The 27,080-nt window shown below is 38.8% G+C and overlaps 1 protein-coding gene across 2 annotated transcripts in view; it reads right to left on the reverse strand.

The window, feature by feature from the left end:
* FHIT (fragile histidine triad diadenosine triphosphatase) overlaps window positions 1-27,080 on the reverse strand; it is a 632,268-nt gene that overhangs the window by 259,445 nt on the left and 345,743 nt on the right. The window lies entirely within an intron of this gene.

The following is a 27,080-nucleotide window of genomic DNA, read 5'->3' on the forward strand; positions in this document are numbered from 1 at the left end:
ACCATTTCGTTGTTGCTTTTGTCTCTTAACTAACTGTGGGACATTCTTTTGGATTTTGTTACCCTCAGCTTTAAACATGAGCAACGCCACGGCCTGGTGGGACAATTCCAACCAGTGAAGCTGGTTCTCTTAGTTACCATTCTGTAAATTTTCTGCCTTATTCTGTAGGCCTAAGAAGCCAATTAGCAAGCAATATTTTCTCCTCATGACAACACCCAGCAGCCACAGCACCTCTCAGCCTTCTTTTTGATTAAATGACCAGGTTGAACAACAGCTTCTCCACTCTTAGGCATTTTCTCCATTTCTTGACTCATTATTCTTTCCTGCAGTCTCGCTACTTTTCATCAACCTGTGAGCACCAGAACAGAGTACGGTAGCACTGGCCTCACTAATGCAATGAGTGAAAAAGTGAAAGTCCTTGGAGATCATTTCATCAGCTCCACTGTTAGCAAAAGACTGCTTCAAATTCATCAAAACAACAAGTGCTATAATCGTGCAAGCTGCCATTAAGTCCCCTGCAATTAACAGGTTGTTAATATTTTCAAACTCTTCAATTCTAGATACCTTTTTCCCACCAAAGTGAAGAAAAAACAAACCAAAACAAAAAGCCCATTTCACTTTGAGTGAAATGAATATGTAGGAATCGGAGAAATCCCAAGGCAGGTTTCCAGCACAGTAGTACCAGGGCTGACAAAGCGCTGGTAACGTGATTCAGCCTTGGTGATTCAGCAGGTGATTGCTCGCCCACGGCCCCTGAGATATTACAGGTGTAGGTTCTCACTGCAAAGAAAAGTGGGTGTTGCAGAGTCATCCTGAGGACCAAGATTTGGCACGAAAAAAAGGGACCTGAAGACTTAACGTTCTTAATTCCTATGGTAATTCGTATCATCTCAGGGATGGGGATCTTGGCACTGTAGGTGATTTCCAATTATGTTTTGATCACAACTCCTTACAGACTTTATCTTTGATATAAAAGGTGGGTTTTTCCAGCTCATACATATTACTGGGCACTGCTAAAAGATTTCCAACTCTTTCCCTAGGAAGAATGAGTAAAGCAACTATTGTAAAACCTCTGGCCTGCCCCACACCCCACCTTCATCTGTTGAGAGGCTGTCCTGACTGAGACTAGCAGAAAATGAACTGTGTTTCACCCAGTCCTTCAGAACAAAAGACCCCACAATAATTATCTTTATTATAATTGCAATTTTAATAATCTGACAAGAGACATAACTCAGAAAATACTCTGGAGAGCTTTATCAATTAAACTCACCTCCTCGGTTACTATTGCTACTTATACAAGGTCTACAGCATTTTTTTAGCTTTGCTATCTTGGGTGGCGATAAATATACTTTTATGACTTTCCAGATGTTAGTGTACAAAGTCTCTTTCATTATTCATGCTCCATAAACCCATACGAAGAGCTGGGCACAGATCAAGCACATGGGAAACCTAATTCCAACTATCTCACCATATTTTAGAAGTAATTTAGCAACAGCATGCTCAGCGCCCTTATTTATGAAGGTTATCTGCTTTAGAATTATATAAAGCCTCTACTTGTCCTTTTACAGTAAGTTTTTCCGTACTGAAGCTTGTAACACATCATGATAGCATAAGTCACGCAAACAGCCAGCAAGGGATAATGCCCACATACAACAAAGGGTCTGATTTAACTGACAATCTCTGTTTTGAAAGTAAAACTTCCCAAGAAGGTTAAGCCTAGAAGTTGACCTGAAGGCTCTTCTATCCTGACTTTGTGTTGTTAAACACGGAGGAATCAAAGACTTAAGAGTCCAACTGCAACCATGGCTGCAGTTCTCTTTTTTACACAGGATTTGTAAAAGTTTAATTTTAGCAGACTGGAGATCTTAGTTTAAACCAGTTCTTAGCTATCTGGCTGACCACGTTACATCATGGGCCTTCAAAATGGAAAATTAGGTTCTTGTTAGTCAGCTAAAAAATACTACCAAAAGATCTCTTTTACACTGATGTTGGCAAAGACTAAAATAAACACAGATCTTGTGAAGTACATTTTGCATGTTAGTGGCACCACCTCCTTTCTGGAGATGTGCTTCAGCCTCCGGGATCAGAAATCCCCAAACCACTAGTAAGCAGCAAGCAGAACAGCAGAGAGATCTTCAGATTCAAACCAGTCTCCCTCCCATTAAAAGGCCTAAGTGAAAAGCAATATCGCTAATTACTCTGATACCTCCCTTACAAGCGATACATGTGAAGGCAGAGGGATACAAGTCATAGTCGTAAGTGATACAGGGTGTGCAAACTGCCCAGTGAAGCCAGTGATGCTCTGAGGGAGCCAGCGACTTCTGAAGACAAGGACTAGGACCACACTAAACCTGCGAGTATCCACAGGATGAGGTTTACCTGTCAGTTTTCTCTCTCTAAGATGCAAACCAAAGGGCACGAGACCTTTGGCAAAATATTCTTTCTTGCTTCATGAAGGGTGGAGGCAACAGTACCACGTGTTTCAGAAATTCCTCCAGCTTCGTTCATAACCTGCCTTTCCCACTGTGCAGAATTATAGAGTGCAGGGAGTATTCTAACATCAGTAATAGAAAATGAACCAAAATCCTATACCACGTGTATTTGTATGTAGGTGGATGCTACCTTTTTTAATGCATAGTGTTTCATTGCCAAGAGATCAGTTAAAACATATGTATCAAATCATCACTTTCACGGAGCCAACTGTGCAGAGAAAAAAAGAAATTTTGTTCCCATTCCTTTAGCGGACACAACCAGAACAAAATAATTGCAACCCTTTTCCTGTACTAAGCACCCTTCAAAGCCACTCCTCGCCCACAGCTTGGATAGTCCAGCTCAAAGGAGTGTGCTCCTCTTAACTTTTCGGACCCCAAAACTCAAAGAAGCAAATCTGCAGCGACTGCCAATGTGAGCTCTGGCTCTCGGTCCTCAGCTCGGTGAGCGTGTAGAGGTGAAGTCACTGTTTCTCTCCTCTCTCTATTGCTGACATAGCCCCTTCCCCACGCAAGGGAAATTAGAAGATCAGGGCTCTCTGGGACACACCATCATGTTCTGCACACTCTGCGAAAGCATAACAAGGTCAGTCAGACACCACAGGCAGGGCTGCGTGGAACAGAGGGCTAGATTTGCACCAACAAAACTACAATCCGGCGTTACGTGAAAGAATTCACTTTGCCTTTTATACTAAACCAAGGTAAATTGGCTTTAATTTACCCCAGACATCCTTCTAGCTTGCAATACGCAGATGCAGTAACACTGAGCTATCTTCTGACCACTTCGTGTTAAACTATGATTCTGTAGAAATGAAAGTGATAAGCATAGAGCTAAGAACAACCAAAAAGTTTTGATCATTTCAAGGGGTTTTGTTATTCTGAAAAGCTCCAAGCTCCATTTATGACATACATGAAATTTCATAACTGATTCACTGAAATTAAGATCAAAACAAAAGTTTAAGGAACTCTTGAGGAACCATGAAGTGATTGTACATCCACATTTCTCATTTATAAACTGTTTTGTTACTATGAAATCTGCCTGCCTTTCCTGATGATGGATATAACAAACGTATAATTTGCCTCAAAGGCAAAGCAGAAATTAAAAATGCATTAATTCAAGCAAACTGAGATCTGGGATACAGCCATTTTGTTTTGTTCTATTCTCAAAAAAAAAGAAAGTTTAAACAAGATGAAAATTTAGCATGAGACATAATCCTGAAACTCCTAGGGTCTACTATGATGCTTGGACAAAAATCAAATACATTTTATCCAAAGTATGGCACCAGCTTCTATCTAAAAATTATATGTTCAGTCACAAATGGTTATAGTAAAATCTTTATTAACCTAAGTGCATATAAAAATTGTGAATTCTTAATACAAAGCAGTATTTGACTTTTAAATTTCATTTTAAGCTTGCCCTGTTCACTTGGAATGTGATTACAGAGTAAATTAAAAAGTAATCACATGTGAATTACATTTCCTCATGAATGTAATGACTTCAGGAGACTGATTAATGTTAAGCAGTGCCTGTCCTACCTCATGCATACCTTCCCAGGTGAGATGTGCAAGATAGCTGTCGTGAGTTGATTTAATTTCCTTTCTCTGGTAGTCCAGTGAGAAATGCTGAACAGAAACCAATTCAGCGCGTTCATTAGATCTGTATATGTTCGCTTCTTTTGTCCATCCAAGCACCATCTGCAAAATGCTATCAGTCTCAGCTTATGATTGTGAGCAAGACCCAAGAGACTTAGCTCATCCTGTACACTGTATTCTAGCCAGGAAAACTCTTTACATTTAGATAGAACAACTCAGCTGCTGCATAGAGCAAGAGATACATATGTGTCAGCATATTAAAGGCTGATGAAAAAGAATACCTTGTCAATAAACTAGGGAATAGGCCTGTCTAGGAAAATACACACATACAAATATATCTACACCTATTAAATAAAGACATACATAACTCAAAACATGCCTAAAATATTCTTTGGAAAATAATTTTTTATTTGGACATATGTATTAAATTAAAACTCACAATATTACAGGAATAATTCATTATCTATGAGTAAAATAGGTGCCACACAATTCTGTCTCTAACACAATAGTTACACAATGGTCCAGTTGAAACTTTCTTTCCCAAATTATTTTTAATTTAAATATGAACAAGAAAGAATATCAGCCTTATCCTCAATTTGTTTGGATCAGTTCTCCCTGCATCTCCTCCCTCTCTTTCTCGGAGAAAGACTCATATCCCTCTTTTATTCCTGACTTTAACAGGATATCCACTTAATATCATGGCTCAAGTGAGTCACAAGAAATAAATCTGCCTTTCTGCACAGGTTTGTATGTTTGTATACATGGCTTCTATTCAGATAATCGTATTTCTGGACCCTTTATAAGCAAAACATTCCACAAAATACAGAGAATCAGAAGGGTGTTTAATGCTTATGAGAATAAGAGGTAATTGCAGAATGTTCTCTGAGGACAGGAAAGGAAGATGTCTCCAAAGGAACCAACCCTACATGACCCATCACTGGTCTCAGATGGTGACACTGATGTTTTTCTGGTCTTAGACAGCTTGATGGGAAATAGTATAAATGCGAGCTGAATATATGGAGACTGGCATTTATAAAGCAAACCTCTCGCTTCGTTCTTACCCAGCCAGAAAAAAAATAAAATTTAAAAAAGCATAGACCCAGCAATGATTTTAGACCAACCCACCAGAAGGTAAAAGGCTAAAGCATTAATTTTGCAGCTTAATTCACCCTTGTAAATACCAAACACAAAAGCATGGTCTAATTGTTCCAGAGCACAGTTCATTTCTGCTGGCAAGAGGACCGTTTTGAATTCTAAGCGTGCTTTTTACTGGCAGGATGACAATAAATTCCAGCATCTTAACGAGGCTTTTTACAATTAGATATATGTATGTATATGTATTCCTTTTCATTACCTCGTGTTGTCTTTTTCCATTATTTGTGCATCTTCAGCCGTAAGGCTTTGTTTCTTACTGATTTTCCTCCCCATCCCAAGCCCGCTTCATCTCCTTCTAGGAGTGCTCCTAACACAACACAGCCTAACACTTCTGCTTTTGCTGTCCTGGGTAGGTCCCAGGTGGAGCCATCCTCTCACAGCCTCATTTGTTGGCTGGGTCTGCAGCAGTACCTTCTCTTCCAGGATCCAGCTGTGTCCAAAGAGATCACATTTTGGACTTACTAGAAAGCAACGGCCCCATTTAAAACTCTATCTCTGTTTTGAAGCAGCAACAAATAAAACCTCTGCAAACTGGACTATCTCCTGATAGGAATAAAAATCCCAGCAAGTAATCAATTTATAATCTATTTTTATATGTGAAAGTTCAAAACATCTAAAACATCTGCTTAAAAAGAAAAGGCCATCTGTTACAAGAGACAACATCATTATGTGACTATTAATACCACTGTTCTCTCAAAGGAGAGCCTTTACATGTTGTGTAACGTCATGCTCATTTTCCAGCCCATGAGATTATTGCTTTAAACTTTCCTCTTGGCACCCAGTACTCCAGTTTCCCTTCCAGAGAAGGGTGCGCAATCACAAGACACCATTTATTGGATAGCATATGATGGTTCTCTACTCCTGTCTGCTTCTTTCTTTATTTCCTTGGACATCAAGGATCACAAGAGACGATTCATAAAGACAGCAAGAGATACTACTGCCCCAACTATCATTCTGTCTCTTAAATAATATAACTGGAAATTAATTGGCATTAATTCACTTGTTCAGAGTTGTACAGGAGATGTTGTTTACAAATAGCGTTCATGGTTGACTGATTACAGATAGGTAATTAATTTAGGACAAGGATATTGTAAAATAAGAATCCAATATAATCTCAGCAGGTGCTACTGTAGTCAGAAGAATATATCAGAGCAAGAATACTGAATATTTAGACAGCAATGGCATCACCTGTCCTGCACAAAGGAAATTTTTTTTCTGTTTACCTGGCCTCTTCCAGTTGTAAACATATTTGTAATCACAAATATTCAATTCAGAGCTTGACTTAAGTTTGTTGTTTACTGGAATAAAGATTCAGAGTGCAAGCACAGTATTTCTCTGCCCAGAATGAGAATCATACAGCAGACACTGCTTGTAATGAGTATTACCATTGAGACATTTTTCAGCAAAACGTGTTTCCTGAATTATAAATGAAAATAAAATGAAACATCTAGCTTGGCACAGGTTACTTCAATATGCACCTACTGCCATATTTCAGGGCAGGATATTTTCAGAAGCAATGCAGTGAAGGGGACGGGACGTTAGTGGGGATGTCAGGATGCCTGAGTCTATTTGAGCCCTGCCATTCATGTGCCATACCTCTTTTCCAGATGACATCTTACCTCTGTGCCGTTCTCCTGCCGTATTTGCTTCTTATACTTAGTTACCAGTCTCTTCTAAATCACTTACTTTGTATTTGTGCAGCATGCAACTTAGTGGAGTTCCAGCTTTGATTTGGACCAAAGAGACTGCAGCCCTGGCTCTGATGGAGGGGGTGATGCACATGTGCCGCACCAAATTGTCCCATGCTGGTGTTGCACTTTTGTGCAAAACCCTGTCCCCACTTTGCAGCCAGTAAGCTTGACACTGCCTACTTCAGACCACGTGGTTTGGTCCAGTCCTATTTCTTACTGACCTATTTCTCCTTTCTCACACATTATACGATGTTCATAAAGCAAAACAAAAACCTTGATAAGCTTAGCATTTCTCTGCTATCAGCACTTTACTCACAAAATATAAAAACACTAGGCATTTAATATTAACTGATGTGGCATAGCTGTGAGATAGATATGGCAGCTAAGGGCAGTGCCCGTATGCATTTTTTCAGCCATATAATAGATTTTGTCTGTTAGAAGTTATGTACTGCAAAACTGGTAGTATAATCAGCTACCGAACTATGCCACTTAAAAAATCATAAGGCAGCCTGGGGAAAGCTTTAAGAATAGAAAGCCTAAATTTTATCAAGCTTTCTACTGACTATTTTCCATTTATTTTTGAAAGGGACAAAACAAGAGATAGGATTTTAAAATACATGTTTACAAGGGACATATTTCTAGAGCCATTTCCTCTCACATAAGGCAGTAGCACAAAGAAAGGGGAAAAAAACATAACAGCTCACATAAGGGTGCCACCACTTTTCCGATTTACAACATAGGATGAGCATTTCTAATACACAACTATTCTCCAGCTTAGTTGATATTACTGGCTTCGCACTGAAGATCTACCCCGGTCCCAGCACTATCCAGTACTGAAGGCTACACTTGCCCTAACAAAAACACAGTTCAGCTACAGAATGAACATGATTCCTGATGGGCCTTTTTTTGCTTCCTGACAGCTTCCAAAAAATCCCATCCCTGGTGCTCTTTTTCTTAACAGCTTGGAAACTCAGGTTCAAGGCCAAAAGAGTGAAGACACAGTGCTCCGGCTACTTCTGTGGATTTGCAGCTTGGCATCCGAGAAGAAAATTTCGCCCAGAAGGACTTTCTGAGGAAGCTGAAGGTGCTAAAGGGAATCAGTATCTCCTCAACAAAGCCACTGTATTGCTATGGACCTCCACAATACTGCACATGTGGCTACAGCATGGCAATGTAGCAATTAACATCTTCTAAACTAAATCTGAAAAGCCCTCGAGGGATGGGCAAAACTGTTCATCTGAACACACTTCACTTTGAAAAACTTATCTGACTGTTACCAGAGGACAACAAGAAACCACTACATCTTTAAGCGCCTATGCTCAGCATGTAGAACAAAGCAGGCAATATACAGAAAGAAAAAAAAAAAAAAAAGAAAAAAAAAAAAAGAAAAAAAAAAAGACCAGTATACCTTTTAAAACTAAGAATGCTCATTCTGGATGCAGAAATCCCAAGTTCAAATCCCTATGCTGTTTCTTTCAGTGGCTTGAATCTGGTTCATGCCAAATGAGCGCCCTAAGCTCTTAGTAACTTTGAAGTGCAGCAGGTTACTTGCTCTTGTATTTTGTAAAACCTTTCAAAAGATCTTTTCATTCCAGTGAAAATGAAGCTGATTTCACAGTATCATGTTTTTGTGCACCTTGGAATTGGTGTCTTCCAGCCAGCTGTATTAGCATTCTTCAAGATTTCATTCAAAAATAAGTGAAATTGCCTTCAATCTTCTCAAAAACCTTGTAGGCAATTTAGGATTAATCTTCTCAACAGCCTTGATCTAAAATATTCAAATACAGATTGATTCATTAAGGTGTTAAGTAAATATTTCTTTAACAACTGATTTTATCTCGGCATTCTGCCTTTACCACCTATTGTAAGAAGTCGGGCTAATACAGAAAACCAAGGATTTTCAAGAAGCAAATGAAAGCCCGTTGTTATCCTGACCGGCCTTGGAGTCCCATTGTCTCGTAAAGACAGCAGTTAAATCCCCAGTAGTTACAACTGAAGAAATAGTCCATTTAATGCGCTGATATTTTTTTCTGACTTCTGCAGTTAGGCCTCTTGCTACATTCATGCTAAAGGGCAGCAGTGAAAGACACAATAGTAATTGCTTCAAGTGGCACCACAACCTTTAGGCATCATTAAGAAGTCCAGCTAGCTTTGTGAAGGTAACAATTATACCCTTACACTGTAATTTTAAGACAATTGGCTGAAATACCAATTCACATCTTGTGTTCTTTGTCTTACTAATAAAATAAATAAAATATACTCCACTACTAAGGGTATTAAGAGGTACATTTTCCTTTTGACAGAGATATAAAACTGTCATTAATATGTTACAGGAGAAGATTATAGTCCTAAATGTAGCTATCCTTTCCGCTGCTGACATGTCAAATTAATCTTTGCTTACAGCATTACATGAGCTAGACACAGGATGAAAATTCATGCCTCTCTAAAAAGACGCTGCAAGACCTCTGCAAGACCGAATTTCCATTGTAAGCGCCAAGTGAGAACATGGATCTCATTGCTGTTATGAATCTTTGTGAAAGACCCACACAATTGACAATATAGCCTCCTAAAACTGCGAGCAAGATGGGCAAAGCAGTACCAGTGTTACCTGCATTAGCTGAATTTTAACTACCAAGGACAAATTAAATATAGAGTATATATTATGTATATTTATGTTCAGAGTTGTTAATTCATGATCTGGATGAAAAATCCATGTTTAATAACCACACAGAACTCGAACTGCCTTACAAGCCACAGAGCAGATTACAAACCAATCTGACTACATGTGACATAGACCTAATCTTCACTTCTCCGTGAGAATTGCTTCAAAGTTGGACTGTCTAATTTTAACATTAAAAATGAAATAAAGACCAAGATTACTAACATTCACACTGCTTAAACAAAGATTGCCAGCTGACATCTTTTAGGGAAAAGGCCCAAATTAGTTCTGTCAGCCGCCTTTTATACAATTATGTGTTACAGTGGTAAGAGGAGTGACAGTCATGTTTTATAAGTTGACTGCAGAGGTGTTCAGAGGACCTGAGCAGAACAATATATTAGAGGCTCTAAAGGAAAACAAATACAGAGACTGCTCATCACAATTAATTCCCAGAGCTTCCAGCCATGGCCACGTAACCTCAGTTCTGTTGTAAATACATTGTAAATTACAGGGATTCAGAAAACAAGTAAAGGAAGATGAAGTGAGAATGCTTTATCACCAAAACTTTGAAACAACTGCATCGCTCCATTAGGCCTTGTTTAGCACAAGAAATTCAGACTGTTCTGACTGTGCATTGATTGGTAGCTAGAGGAGACTAAGTGAGAAGGCACTCTGTCTCTATAGCATATGTTTTAAAAATATCACATTTCTCCTTATAAGGAGGAGAACAACGCTATCAAACAAAAACCCTGAAGTTTTAAGTTGGTGTGACTGCATCCAAAGGAGGATGGTACCTCTCATTTAAAAAACCCCAACGATGTGGTAAGCATACATAAAAGCATTACGTCACTGAAATCCGGGGGAGTTCTTCTAGCATTGAATTTCCTGGTGCAATCACATGGTCCTTTGACAGCGTTCAACAGCGTTTGCCAAAGTGGGCCCCAGAGAGCCAGGTCCTGGGGAACCCCATGCAGCACCCAGCTGCTTGGAGAGGCACTGCCAGCTGAAAACCCCACAGGGGGAAAAAGGTCTGCACAAACTCCCACCTCCCAGCAAGCAAGCTATGGTGCTGGCTAGACAGATTGGCAGAAGCTCCTGAAATGAGTAGCTCACAAAAGCTACTCATAAATTTGCTTTATTTTGTTCCGCACTCTTGACCTTACAGAAGTAGCGAAGCTGAGAAATCTTCTTATGCTGATTTCGGTATGGTCAATCAGATGTTCCATTGTGGACCATTCATCGTGTAGAGCCTCTGGGGAAATGGTTCTTTGCAACTATTCTCATCTCAACATGCCTGGTTGTGAAGGAAGGACTTGAAGTAATCTCTTTACATGGAAATGTCACGATTTAAAGCACCTTTTTTTCCACACCTGCCAAGTCCAGAAAGGCTGTCAGAAATCTCTGCTAGCAGTGCTGAAAAGCTCAAGCTAAGATTAGGTGTGTTGGAAAACACTTGTACCTTAAATTGGTCCCTGACTTGGGATTCAGTATTACCTTTGAGCAGTGAAATCCCTCCCTTGGATGGGAAACGATGAAATCTCTGTGGCGTGCAGATGTTTTAAAGAGCAACCTGAAACAGTCTGTTAGCAGACCAAAAGTTGGAGCGTATCCAGTGAGACGTGAGATATATACAATGTACCATGTGTGCATCAGAAGAACATATAGAAAAGCATAGGTGTGTGCCATCTGTAAATACCTACATGTATATCAACACACAGACGCACATGCTGCTGAACTACAGCTGTTAAAATTATACATTCAAAGAGTATAGATTCCATCTGATCAATCATTCAAGATGTATTTACCTTTAATCTGCATAAAGGATATGATGGGAAAGCCAAATATGCTACTGTGAAGATGGGTTAAGCCAAAGAAATTCAGAGTGCTTTGGGCAAAACCCCAACATTATTAAGCATTTAAATCGCATTTTTATAGGGGCAGTCATATAAATGTATGACATTGCTGAAAACCTGACCGATTTTTTTTGATGGCTTGCCAAGTGTGAAGTGAGCCAAGGATGTCCTGGAATCACCCAACTTTATTTGTAAACTCACTTTTAAAAATCAGATATTAGCCTGGAGTGAAAGTCAAAATCTGAAAGGGTAGCACAAAAGCCTATTAAAACCTAATAAGTCTATTTAAATAAGAAGTTATCTGAAGCAGTAAGAGCACAGCAACTACAATCTTCACTTAGATAACATCTTTCAACTTGAACCACTATAGACGTTTCTCATTTGGTCCTTTTCAGGCATTTCAAAGTGCCTTGAAAACTGAAATAGGGCCTTAAAATTCTCTCGTCAAAAAAAATCCCCAAAACCAAAAAACAGTTCCTTAGAAACAGTGCAGCAAAAGCCAGCCATAAATCTACCTCCTGGACACCCATCCTCCATGTTACATTAGAACTGGAGAAAGGCCCACACAACAAGCAACCTCTAAAAAAGCATGGGAAGCTACTACCACCTTGTTTAACTCCCCTTCCTCTCCCACCCATACAGTTCAATTATTCTGAGTCTTTTCCATCACTAAATTTGCAGGGTCAGAATGTTAAAAAGAAGCCAGCATGCCTTCCTTCTGCCTGGGCTGAGAAAGAGAGTCTCTACGTGGAATCACACTAATTTCCATTCAAAGCAATTTCTTGCAATAGGCAGGTTGGTAAAATACTGGACAACCAAAACCAGAGGTATAATTAGACCATCAGAAAATCCATTTGCACCTTGCTACCTGCAGGAAGTCAGAGGCCTAAGAAAGGGGAGTGAGATAGCAATCGAATGTACACGTGCGTGTGTCTGTGTGTGCAAATGAGAGAGAGAACGTGATACACAACAAATAATGGAAATTATTGATGTCAATTCTTGCCACACATTATAAATACCAAAATAAGAAAGTAACAAAGTACAATCAGCTTTCACTCAGCAGAACTCAGTTTTTGCCCACAATAAGGTGATTAAGTAGCCTCTTTCCAAAGTTTTGGAGAATTCTTTGAATGGAGGTTGACATACAACTCCTGATGGGCAGAAAATCAGAATTATTTGGTTTGCATATTTCTATATGTCTAAACAAGTTCGGTTCCAATTACAAGTACCAGTATTAGGCTATGTCTTGCTGGGGATGCAAAAGAACTGCCTGAGTGCTTTTAGTTCTGCCTTTTTTTAAAAAATGGACTCGTGTTTAGTGACCTAAAGTCAATACCTAAAAATGTTAATGCAACATGTTGTATGTTACAACCCAAAAATTATTAAGATATTTGACAGGAAATGAAGCAATCTTACTTCAACTTCTTTCCTCTGTCATAAACATTAGCAAATAACTTCATTTCTCTATGCCTTCATTAACCTTTCCTGTTACAAGCATTTCATGCTGTTTGGCGCTATACTTAGCCTCATAACCATTATTAAACACGAAGACCCCTTTATTCATGAGGTTTGTCCTGGTTTTGGCTGGGATAGAGTTAATTTTCTTCTTAGTAGCTGGTACAGTGTGTTTTGGATTTAGTGTGAGAATAATGTTGACAACACACTGATGTTTTAGTTGTTGCTAAGTAGCGCTTATCCTAAGTTAAAGATCATTCAGTTTCCCATGCTCTGCCAGCGAGGAGGTGCACAAGAAGCTGGGAGGGAGCATGGCCAGGACAGCTGACCTGAACTAGTCAAAGAGATATTCCATACCATAGAACGTCATGCTCAGTATATCAACTGCGGGGAGTTGGCCAGGAGGGGCAGATCGCTGCTTGGGCATCGGTCAGCGGGTGGTGAGCGACTGCACTGTGCATCACTTGTTTTTCCTGGGCTGTATTTCTCTCTTTTCTTTTTTTTTTTCGTATTTCTTTTCATTACTATTATTATTATATTTTATTTTATTTCAATTATTAAACTGTTCTTATCTCAACCTATGAGTTTGACTTCTTTTTTTCCAATTTTCCTCCCCATCACACTGGGAGGGGGGAGGAGTGAGCGAGCAGCTGCATGGTGCTTAGTTGCTGGCTGGGGTTAAACCACAACAAGGTTATACGTGCTTTTCCTGAAATCAGTGCTGGAAATCAGGGAGGACAGAAAGAAAAAAGAAAAAAAAAATCTGAAGATAAATAGATGCAGAATGTACTGTACAGAGAATAATGTTTTCCATATTCTAATAGGACTCCTTGTTCTTCGACTAATGAGAGAAGCACTTTCTCTAGCATTTTGTATTTGAATATATGTATATTTGAATATTTATATATGAATATTTGCCAGATGAATAGTGGCACCAATTTGTTTGTTTTGGTTGAGAGGGTAGAAAACTAGATGCAATTGTTCTATTAGAATGTGAAATTGAAGTTGGCTAATTTTACTAAAAAATATAGTGGTTTTCTCCTCCCCCCATTTTTAAACCTACCATAACTTGTTTTAAAGATCTCTCAATCTTCACGGGATGAAGTCATCCCTATACTTGACAACTAAACACAACTCATTACTATACATAAAGGTGACATGATAATACATTAAAAAAAAATACTAAGTTTGTGGCACATTAAACATTTTTCACAGAGAGCTTTCAGTAAACCTTGTGCAACATGGCAGAAAAGCAGTCTACTGATGGACAGCAATCTATCTAGGCAAAATATGATTTCATCCACATGACTGCATAGATTACCAAAAGACTGTACGCAATTTCATAGCATTATGTCCAAGAAAATAAGAGTAATCTTAGCATATTGCTACAGGGAGGGGTCCTGATATTAAGGGGATGATGATGGCGACCTTGAAATATAAATGGGGAAGAAGAGATGAAAGGAAAATTATCCGTAATTTTTGTTCTCAAGCACTGGTAATTCCAAAGAATCCCTAGGTGAGCTCCACGCCTCATGATTCTGATAGAAGCAAAGCATCCTGAGCTACTTCAATATCATACTAGTGATGGATACCTGCTTATCCCATTGCCGTGTTTTTTTATAGGAAGTTTCAACCAGTAAGTTTTTCTGCTCTGCTCACCGATATGCAGAAAGCTTGTTAGAGCAACAGGTACAATTCAGTTGGTTGATTGAGGAACTTCTCCTTTTTCTTTCCCTTGGGCAATACCGCTGACTGTTCCCAGAGAAACACTTTTGCCAAGAGCTATCAAACACTAGGTTGCTGCAATTATTTCTTCCTTGAACTAAAAAGGAATAGTTATAATGCTGTTCATTTTCAGATAGAAACAACAGTACATTTTCTCTTTCTGTCTGCTTCACTTCAGGTATTAAGACGACTCACATGGACATACCAAATTTGAGTTTTCTTTGACCAGTGTTGAGCTCACTTTCCTTGTGGTACTGTTATGCAATTTGCTGCCTTTTTTGCTCAAAATGGTGCTATCTTTAAGCAAATTAGGTGAAAGATGCACCCCAGCCAATAGCTAGCCATTCCTAGCACAACAGAAAGGGCATTTTATATTCCCTTTTATAGCGCCCAAGAGACTTAGTCCTCTTGTTCAGAGAGCAGTGCCAAAATGAAATTCCAGCGGTAGTTCATTCCACTCACTACCATAGAAATCAAGTAGAGACAGACGTAGAACCTGTTGAGGAAGTAAACAACGCAGGCAACTGCTGAGTTCCTGTTACTCTTATTATTTGAGCTAAAATTAGAAGTTCATTAACGAGCAAAAGCCACTCTAAGGGATGGAGCCAAACAGCCCATTGTTTCACATTTTGGCATAGGCTTTGACAAAGTATGGGCAGAGTGAGATCAATCACTTTCCTGTAGATCTGGTAAAACATAGCCTTCAGGTCGCACAGTCGCTTCAGTGTAAAGTCTGAGCCAATAAAATGCTCAAGAGTAACTAAGAAACAGCAGCATAACAGACACGCGCACATGCAGCGGAGTCTTCCTGAAATATGCAATGAGACACAGAGAAAAGGGTAGAGCGTGAGTAATGTTCAGGCAATGTATACAGAGCAGGCCAGAATGTACAGTGAAGCATGTTGCATCTAAATAGCCAAATTACATATACTGTATTTTAGTAAAATTAATGACGAACTGAACTTGGAGGCACCTCATCTAAATTTGAAATGGGAATATGCAACTGCCATGTTTATTTCATTATTATTTCATGAGGACTCTATGCTTGTTTATGAATTCTTAACGTATATTTAAGCAATCAAGCATAATAGTGGTGTAATTATCTCAAACCTATTGCAGTTCCAGGACTTTATGAGAAATCTAAGTGCATTTCATGCAGCTAGCTCCTAAGGTATCTCACTCATGAGTTTATTCCCTACTGTGTCTCACTGAAAAAAAAGAGGCACTGACGATCACCGGACAAGAAGAAAAACCCATGTTACCTGAATGGCACCTAACAGAGCAGCCAGGTAAACTGACACCAGTCCCATAAACTGTGTCCACATCCTTCACTGCACCAGCCTGGAGCCTGTAGCAGAGATCTTACAAGATCGTATTTTTATTGGGTTCAAAGCTAACTCTGTAATGCATTTCTGAACCTGGCATCTGTGCCTTGCAGCCAGCTTGCAATACACTTGCCACCTTTAGGGGAAAAGAATACTGTTGGGGAGTTGGTATATAATGAAAATGATTGAAAAGAGGCTTTGCACTTAATAACGCTGCTGCCATGGTGATCCCTTTTCCATTCTGCTGCTTGCTGGGTAGAAAGCACTTGCCTGTTCCCCTTCACATGCGATATCAGCTCTTTTTTAGAGACAGAGGTGGTAATGCTTGGCAGCTTGCATATCAGCAGGGCAGCATAAAGCAGAAAAACTCTGTTAGGCCATAAGAGAAGGGACAAAGGAAATAGCTACAGCTTGCAAAGAGGTTTTGCTTTTTTAAAAAATGTGAGCAAGAAGCCCCATTTTTTGGATTGTCCCCAGTGCCAAAACAAAAAGGCAACACAAAAGATTGATCGGTGTTCAACCTTTGTGGAAGACACATTTTCTGTCAATATCCTCAATATGCTCCTATCAAAAGTTAAGAAGAATTTGTAGGAGGAAAGACAAGGCACGCAAGGGAAAGTGACACGGATGGTTCGAGACCAGCAAAGACCCTTCCCTTCTTTCCAAACTGAAGCAAGTATCAGAGCTTGGCAATTAGCTTAAGCTAGGCAAAATTCTTGTCCAGGCTTGCTACTACCAGGGCATGTTTCCAGCAGATGTGGGCCACTTTTCCTGTGAAATCAAATACAGAGATAGGGTTTAGTTTCAGAGTAGGACTCTCAAACTGTCACCTTGGATTGGACTCAGGCTCCAGCACAAATTTTCTTTTGCCTTCTTAACACTGACCCAGCTAACTGAACTCTTTCCACTCAGTAACAGCAAAATGGGGTCAAACGCAGGAAAGATCATCTGCTACACAAATTATTCTCAAGCTAAGCTCTTCACAGATAACATATCTAATTATTAATGATTTGAAGAGTGTAAAAAGTGAACTCCACGAAAACATGTTTGTAAATCTTGCCTGGAGGTCTACCTTAAACTCAGCTCGAAGAATTGCCACTGCTCTAAATTCTGATACACACCTTTGAACTTTCAGTCTTGCTGTGGTACAATCAAGACAAATGGGAGGTGACAGCTAAGTAGCAACGGTTCTTTAGTATAAAATGAAATTCATTAGATGAACTTTCAAAGGGTCTATACAGTGTTTCATACTGAAAGAGCAGCTTTTCTATGGCCTGTTTCAAGACATCCAAGACTATCTTGTTCCCAGACAATCTGGCTGCAGGGGAGTTTGTAAAAAAATTCTGAACTGATACAATAACCGGATACGCAGTCATTGACAAGGATTAGGAGGTTTCCTTTATGGTGCTACTGTAAAAGGATTAGTTCTTTGGTTTTACAGTGTAAATCCCTAAAGGAAGGGTTTGGTTTTTTTTTTTTAAATATATGAACTACAAAAACATCACAGTATTTCTTTGTGAGATATGAACTTCTGCAATTTTTAAAACACTCTTCATCCTTATCTTTATTGCTGTATTCCAATCAACAAAAATCATTTCCCATGCAATCCTTCCTTTTATCTCACCCTTTGCTTTATTAGCTCTGTCCTTTTTGGCCCTAGTTCTACTTTTCGGGTGATACTTTATTAATTTGTGATCACTGCTTCTGGGCATCACGTTCTTTAAGATACACTGTTGTGCAGAGGATTATACATGGGAAATAACATCCTTTGTATTTACCTTTGTTTATTAACCTTTCTCATTGTTCAGTGCCCGTTTTTTCCTTTTTGTGCCACAGATACTGTATCTGACTTTACGCTACCCACCAAGTTTTGGTCTCTGGTAATTGAAAAATTCTTTATCCAGTGTTACTGCGTTTACTGAGGTCAAAAGCTCTGGACATCTCATATTTCTGAAATGCATGGAATTATATGGGTGCATCAGCATTCAGTTGTTTAAAAGAATCACACACAAATGCTTTTTAATCAGCAAAGACTCTTCAAAGTAGTTAACAGCACTGTACTATCAGAAATTGTTGTTTAGATGCTTACATTAAAACCACAAAGATTATTCAACCTGCTTCAACCTAAAATAAACTCATATTACCTGACACCAAAGCAATATGTAGACACATAGTACAGTCCATACACTAGCAGTACTTGGGCTTATAATTTCTTTTCTACTAATATTGAAGAAATAAAAACATACAACGTGTCCCTTTGAGACAGGAAAATCATAGACATACTCTTGTATCCAATACCGCTGTATGTTAAAGGACTTATTAGAATGTAAATTACTATTGTGTATTGTTTTAATATGCCTTCACAGCATGCACCATAACAGTTCCTTTGCAGCTATTATACTGTACATTGGCTACATCAATTAACAGAAATGCACATTATATATTATGGACCTATATAATACCCAATACATTTTTCCACAGTCTATTTATTCTTCCTAATGTGCATTCAGAAAACATGCTATGAGTTTTCCCAAGAAAGGCATGTATCTGTGCACTTTGTCCAAGTATCTGAATCTAGTGACTCCTTTTTAAAATTGAATTTTACTGTTTTCTTTCCTTTTGCAAATGGAGTCAGAATCCCACCGTGTTTCTTTAAAAATATATATTTTTAAAACTATGGCATTAAATTGATGCTTTGTTCCTAATGCCAAATTAGGGACAAAACCTTATTAACTGCCACCAAGCAGCATGGAGAAAAAACTGGTGCAAGCTCAAATAACTTTATAAATGTGAAAAACATCAAATCTAAGTCAACATGATCAGATGATTACATTTGATATGTAATGTCACACAATAAACAGACTGCAAAATACCTAAATGCAATTCACTAAATCAAGACAAAATGTTGAAATTGGCTTTCTTACAGATCACCATTTCTAGAATCAATATTTTAACATTAAACTTAATATTTGTGACTCTGCCTCAGAAAGAAGAAAATAAAATCTTTAAAGCAGTGCCGAGAATGTAAATATTTAACTTTGACAGTCTGAAAAAAAATAATATTCAAGCGTTTCTAAGAATTTCAATTATGTAAATGAGAAGACAGTTTATATATAACTGACAAAAGAAACTGCTTCTTTGGTGGCCTATTAGTATTGTATTGCTAAACCAAGGTCACCGTTACGTTGATCATAGTGACTTATAATCATACAATGACTTAATGGTAAAACATCATATGCATCTCCAGGTTTGAAACGAAGCATACATTTGCAAGGAAAAGAAAAAGAAAAAAGGGGGATTAAAAAAAAAGCTTTTCTAAACTTTTTGCAGAGGACTAAGCAGCTCTGGCTGTTCACAATAAAATAAAATACTTCCTATTTCAAGACTGCTGATTTAAATTTGGCCTGTGTTGGAAATGACCAAAAGCTGCTCAAATGTGACATGGTCTGTGGAAAAAAATCGGTGGCTTTGCAGTAGTGGACAAGGACTCCCACCTTGGGAAGTTTCCTTGTCAGGGCCAGCTCCCAGGGAGAGGCTCAGCTCCTTTCTCCAGGCTATAACACATCCTTGGCGCAATCTGGGGTGCTTGATGCTAATATTTTAGTGAACAGTTGTTTTAGTGAAATGCTTGGGCTCCAAACCCACGGCTCATGGTGGCTCTAAGCTCTAATGGCAGCTCATAAACCCCTGAAGGTGAAAGACCATTCAAAGGTTCAGTACGAAGGCAAATTTTCCAGAGGTCTCCAGCAGTGACTTCAGTGCAGATGAGCTACATGCAGTCTTCTTTTGCCCTGTCCAAAGGACATCCTAGGGGCCTGATATATGGATTTAATGTGGATCAAGGAGAGTACAAAGAAAAGAGGAGTGGGTTCATAACACTTTCACAAATCCTTCTCTTTTTCCTGTCTCATTCCCCTCCTTTAATCTCTCCTTTCATGTTCCTTTTCTTTTTTTCTTTCTCTCTTCACGCCTGAGCAGTGGTGCTGAATGCTAACGAGATCTGACCCAGTCAGTTAGTCACTTTGGATAATTTCTTAGGGTACAAGCCATGAGATTCATTCTTTGTGTACTCCACCTAGATACCACAAGGTTAGACTCTTCATTGAAAGTAATGTTTCTGGTATCCAATTTTCAAAACTTGCCTACCTGATAGCAATCTCCCGATTCCATGTCTATTGTAGCTTTGGTTCTCTTTCATGGAGCCTTTTTCATTTTCTCTTCACGAAAGTGCTTCAATCTATCTTACATTTTAATTGAATCAAATTTAATTTAAACCAAATCAAAGGTCCTTTCAATACATCTACATAAGAAAGCACTTAATCTTAATAAACTACCATTTAAGATGGAGAGGGAATCTACAGTAGCAGTGAAATATATAGCAAATCAAAATTCTCTCTGTTCATATAAAGGAATGAAGCCAAAATAAGCTCACTCTACTGTTTAAACTGTGCTGCATGTAATGTGTAAGGAAGAGAAATGTGCTGCTAAAGTAATGCACTGTGACTGCGAACTATTCGCTGAAATCTGAAAAGAATCCCATTTCCCAAAGCAGCTTAGAAAATGACATTTGCTGGGACCCTGTATTAATGAGATGAAGATCCTTACCCCCTTCAGATTTTATTACATTTCAGAAGACATTTCAAAAAGTCAAATAATTTACTTTGCTTAGGTGAGGAGGAGTTAACCCTCTGGGATTCTCTGTCTCTTCAGCTCTACAGTTGTCTAGCATATGAATTTTACTAGAGCTGTTAACTTTTATTTCCTGCAATGCATGGATATGAAATACTAACTGCTCCTCCTTCCTCCTTTCTGCCTTTGCACTGGGAAGTGTGTACAATTCTTCAAAACCAAACACTGTAGAGTCCTACATTAGCTGGCCTATACATTCATTTATTATTTACTACAATTTACATAAGAACTAGCTCACACTGAATAAAGATTTGTGATCTTTCAACGGGACTGAATAAGAGACATTAGTTTATGGTAGACAACTCAATTATCTTTCAAAGTCTTGCAATAAGATCATTAGATTTCTCCCTTACAAAAGCATTTCTAAAGATGCTTAGTAAGGAAGAAAGCAGTGTTAGGTACAACTCCTTATGTCAATGCATTTTCAAAACCTTAAAATAGAGCATTTGTTCTGGCAAAATCTGTTTAAGCTCGTGGAGTCCAGAGAGGTGTACACCTCAGCTGGTTTTTGTAGCAGGGAGCAGAGAGCAAGCAGGCTCTTCAATAGCCTCTGCACTGGATTCAGGGCCACTTTGTGATAATACCACACGACAAAAAAGACGTCACACGTGCTCTGGGTGAAACCTCGGGCAATAACGGCATTTTTACTATCAGTGGTAAAAACATGGGATTGAGAAACCATGGAAGAGTCTAAATAGGTAAAAGCGTAAATGCAAGCTCCGCACCGTAGCCTCTCTTACTTCAGTCTTGTAAACACTTGTGCTTCTATGCTCACAGGGAAAGAGGAGGCAAGAAATTCTGGGATACTAGTGCACAGATAAGAAAATAGTGTAAATGAGAGTGGGTATGAACTAGAGTTTCCTCCACCCTCCGCTTGTGGGGCACTGTTGTTAGCACAGAATGTAGCAAGAAAGAGCACTGCTGGTTGGTATGGTTTTGGCTCCTAGAAAAATGTTGGGGTGTCAATAACATTTGGTTTGGTCAGTAACACCTGGAAGACTAAGGCATTTCTCTTGCAGGAGTAAAGGCCAAGAAATAACAGCTAAGCAAGAAAGAGCAAGATGAGACCTCAGAGGTAAAGAAAAGAAAAAATAAAATAAAATAGGCACATGATTTTGGTTTGTTTTTTGTTTTTTTGGGGGGGATTGTTTTGGTTTTTTTAAAAAGCCACGTATTAACATGGCGCTCCCTTTCTGGCAGCCCTGAAACCCAAAGAACTGACTAACCTGGGAAAAATTGAAGGGAACAAAGAGCACAAAAATACCTGCAAAGCACGTATTGGTTACTCTTCCCAAATTCCTCTGCCGGGTGCTTTCCATCCGCTGTGCCTGGAGGCAACGTATCCACCCCTTGTACACTTCTACAAAGATGCGGTAATCTCTGCTGGTTCTAAAATTGTTTTATTCTCTGGTCAAGTGGTTAAAATTTTAAGAATATTACACCTTCACATCTTTTCATAAATCCAGCTGGCTGACTGGATATTTTCGAATGGCTTCATTCAAAGTACCTCAGTACACTAGATTGCATTATGCTTACATGGTTGGAGGCAAATGACTGTACTCAGTAAAATTAGATAACTAAATGTCTCAGATAAATCTAAGGAGTAAATACTAATCCTACACATGTATTATTAAATGCATGCCTGCATACCATACCAGCGTGATACGTTTTGGTGGCATCAGGTCGTCTTCAAGAAAATACCTTGGCAGCAGCCCCTTGTTCACTGTTGAGACTCTTGCCAACACTTTCTGATGCATAGGAGGCATCAAGTTGGCTGAATATAGGGGGCAACAATACATACCTCAGAAATCTCTCATTAATGAAGAGGATGAGAAGATAGAAAAACAGGATGATATGCTCAATCATTCAGGACTGGCAACAGGCTGCATCAGAGGGAAGGGAAAGCAGACTGTCAGGGGGACAACGAGAAACCCAGATGAGCACTGGAGTTTTCAATACATTAATGGAAGTGCGAAGTCAGTACCCACTCTTGAACTTCCCCTATCTTAAACACTCAAACCACTATGATACCTCAAAAGAAACAGAATTGTACTCCAAGCACCTGAAATGTTTTCTAGCTGAGCTGTTCACACCACTTAATTTTCTGAAAGCATATGCATGTGCCCAGGGTCTTCCCTGGATATAAGTTCAGTCTGGCATGGAGTTACCCTGACATTATGCCTACTCGGCCTGACTTTTTTTCTCTTGTTCTTTTCATTACCATTCAGTCTCTGAAACAGACACATTTATAGCCACTTCATTGGGCATTTCCATCCCTTTTATTGATTCAAAGTGCCTAATACCACAACAACAGGCCACTGGCAGTGCTCAACTCAAATGAGTCCTGATTCTGGATAAGTCCTCTGCGTCAACTAGACCTAGTTGTATATGTGCAGACTTACGAAGACCATACTTAAAAAATATAAGAAAAACGAAAATTTAGGTTCCTAAATAAAGACTCAGGTACCTGCCTGATTTTCAGAAGCACTGAGCAATCATTAGCACAGCCCAAGATCCAAGTAGGATTTAGGCTCCTCTTCCTGAAAATCTTGGCTTTGGTATATTGGTATATATATGCCTTTTGTGATCTAACTGGTTTTAAAATCCAGCACGTACAACATATTGCACATTACTCATACATCAACCATTCTTTCTCTCTTTCTTGCCCTTTTTATTGTTGTCTTAAAGATTAGTCTTTTTCTGGGAAGCTAACACTATATTTGTTGAAGATATTTTTATGTGGCAGCTAGAGATGAATTATTGTCTGGCATTCTCTGATAGGGTTACAGGTGAATACAAAAGCATAACTTTTCTCCCTTTGTTATATGTGCTAATGGACCAGTGGTTTATTTTGCTTTCTTTTAATTCTTTCCATATTGCACTTATTTGAGGACTTGTATGGTATGAGAAATGTCAAAGACTGAATCAATCATTTTAATATTAACTGTTTCCTGACATAAATGGTGTTTCTGAGGTTATGAATTTTCTGGCAACCTCCATTGCTCCCATGCGTTTGACACCACCAGACATAGTCTTTAATGCATTGGCAGGTAAAAAATGGACTTTCCTCATTCCCCCATAGCTATCGTTCACTTGAAGCATGTTTTAGCTGAAAAGTGAAGGAGAACATGCATCAGTAGAGTCACTATTGTTTCTAAACTTCCCATTCCTAAAGGTGCTGCTGACACTGCATTTCATTAACCACTCAACAGCTTTGACCCTTGGGCAAACAAAAAGTAACACATTCTCCCAGGAGCAATCTTCCCAAAAAGTAACACATTCTCCCAGGAGCAAGCTTCCCATTTAGGCACAGCTCAAACATCAAGCTAGCACGTGTAGCAAAAAAAAAAAAAAAAAAAAAAAAGGCAGCTTCCCGAACACATAGAGTAGAAGGAAACAATGTCCATGGCACAACATCAACTCATACGTTTCTCCAGGGACCTGTCTCCCCCATGACCAGGCAGGAGACTCAACACAGCTTCACAGCTCTGCCACTGGCGTAGTGAAACTGCAGTGCCTCTGCTGCGCCGGGGTGAAAAGCCAGGCTATGCTTCCAGCAGGCGTATTTGAAAAAGTAATTTAATCACAGTCAGAGAGGGCATGGACTAGCTGTATGGCTAACAGGGATAGCCAAAATAGTTAATGATAACAAAAAAATACAGAACCATTTAAGACCTCATGGATTATGAATGGAGCCTACTTGGAATTACATCAAGACAACAACTTACTGCACTAGTCTCTGAAACAACTGGGGGTGCCCAGAAGCAGCTGCAAGATACTGTATTGACTGGACCCAAACTTATTTGTTCTGATAGTTCTGGAAAAAAGGAGTGGGTTATCTAAAGCGTTGAGAGAGTTGGCTTAAATAAAACAAGGGGAAGCAAGTTCTGAAAAACAAATTGGAAAATCATGAGGACAATGTCTGATTCTATTTGTTCCTCTCTGCGTTTCCAGCTGGAATTCAAGCGTAAGGATAAGGTAACTCATAAATCTCATATTTTTAGTTTTAAAAGTGTTTACATTTGGGGCCAAACCAGAGATTTTATACAAGGTAGCTTCTAGTGCCCTGGGAAAAGCACATAAATTATTTCAAAGCAGAGAAAGCAAAAAATTGCTTATGCTTAATACTTTTTTAATGACTGGCCCTTCTCTAACTGAAAATTACCTATATTCAAGCAGTTTGAATTGATGAACTGAGGCTTAAAAATGCCTGGAGAAGCTAAGAGAAGACAATTCTTCCTTTCAGTGGTTCTCCACAGCCCGTATTAAAGTTTCTTGCTATACCCAGTATTTGTTATTGTACTGGTAACTACCTACATTATTCACAAGAACAAAAGTTCCAATATCTCCCCAAAAGATAATAATTTTTATGCTCCTTTTGTGACTTATGATCAAAGTATAGCATCTATGACAAAATTCTTCATTATATGGCAGACATCAAATAAGGAGAAATCCCTTAGAGATAAATAACATCCTATAAACTAGGTCAGTTCTTCCTCTTTAAGCTGAAAGGTTCCCCAGTACCTGTGAGCCATCATAGAAAAAAAAGAAATATCCTTATTCTGCCTGACCAAGATATGGATAAAGATTAAAATAAGCCAGAGAAGATTTGAGCCAGAGAAAGAGCAGGTATATTTAAAAGCATTCATTTGCAGACAGTTATAATGACTATGTCTGGTTTCACTCTAATCAGAAAGATGAAGAAGAATTCATAGGCTCCCTTCAGCAGTACTGAGGACATTATGTGGCAGCTGTTTATTCATACGGTAAATGTATAACATCATGTCTTGATTATTAAATATGTATTTGCAGGTTTACAGGAATATTCCTCTGTCAGACTTCAGCATACTTTATATTCCGGTGCAACAGCCTTATCTAGTGTTAAGCAACCTCAGCATATTAAGTACACTTTGATTTTCTTTCCGTTATTCTATGACACTCAAAAAATTGATTTTTAAGATTTTTATCAATGACCTTTAAGTTCTTTTGGGGATGATTCTCTGCTGTCCTGATGGACTTACATGCCTGGTTGTTGTCCACCACTCCTTTGCAGTGCTCACTTCTTTATATACAATAACTTTTGGGAAATACTTAATCCTTTGTGCTAGATTAGTTGCAGGTACTTTTAAGCTCTCTTTGAGATTGCTTTTTCTGTGCAACTTCCTGAACTATGATTTCTCCTTCTTAAATGTTAAAACTAATGACCAGGAGCTTGCAGTACCTGATTACATTGCATGATAACGAATTTCCTCCTTTAATGTAATTTTATGTTACTGCTCCAATTACATAGGCATAGTGTATAGATTTCTACTTGCATGCATAATTTCTTTCACAAAAGTTTAATACTAAATTGCCCAAAGCCTTATTTAAAGAGATGCGTTGTACCATACTCCAGCCTAGAAAACAAACTCAGGTCAAGCCATTTCTGTTTGAAGGGGCTGCCACTGGTAATACATTGATCCATCCACTCCCTATGTTACACAGAAGAGCAGACTACCTTATCTTAAAGGTCCTTTCTAGTCTGAAAATCTAAGAATCATCTATGGTCTTAGAACAGCCATCCACTCTCACCATTATAAAAGGATGCTCAGCTCAGAGCCAACAGTCCAGAGGTTCTTGCCTTAGCTGGTCAGAAACATTCCAGCAAATCATGCTGATCCATGGATTCAACAGAAAACTCACTGGAGTACAATCATTTTCACAGTCCTGTGTATATTCTGAGAAACGGAAGAGTATTAACTCTCATTTTCCTTACAGTTAACATATACCTATTTCTTTAAAAATTAGATGTGAGTGCATACAGACTAAATATGTAATCAAAACTAGAATCTGCCTTTCCCACATGATAACCCCAAATGTAATCGCATTCTCAGTCTGTCATCTCAGCCACGAGTGAGCTGAATCTGGCATCTGAACTCCTTTTTCACTCAAGCAAACACCTATATAGGTCAAAGGAAAATTGCTTTTGTAACGACTGTGAAAATTGAGCAAGGAACATAGGACCGGGTATACAAGTAGCAGGATGCAGTATGCTACAGGGAGATTACACAGTTTAGCTATCCATCTTCACAGAGCTTGGATTTCTGTTAGCAAAAGACACTGCAGCAGAAGCATAAAATACAGCCTACACACATTGTAGATTTGAAATATAGAAGAAAGTGTCAAAAGCAACTAAGTGAAAACAGTGTCTAATAGAGAGACAAGTGGAAACATCATGTCTCCCATCCAGACAATGGAGTTAAATTAAAAGTACAGTCAGTGACTTTAGTTAGGCATCTCCTCCTACTGGGAACACGTATGTGTAATTTTCCCTTTTTTCTTCCAGAGGTATGGTGTATGGCTCTTATTGTTCTCTCCTTCAACAACATAACTCACCTACTATACTAAAGAAAGATCCATGCTGGAAGCTGGAAAGTACTGTGGGGAAACCTGACTATTTACTTGCC

This window comes from Accipiter gentilis, chromosome 23, assembly GCF_929443795.1.
Source record: "Accipiter gentilis chromosome 23, bAccGen1.1, whole genome shotgun sequence".
NCBI classification, from domain to species: Eukaryota; Metazoa; Chordata; class Aves; order Accipitriformes; family Accipitridae; genus Astur; species Astur gentilis.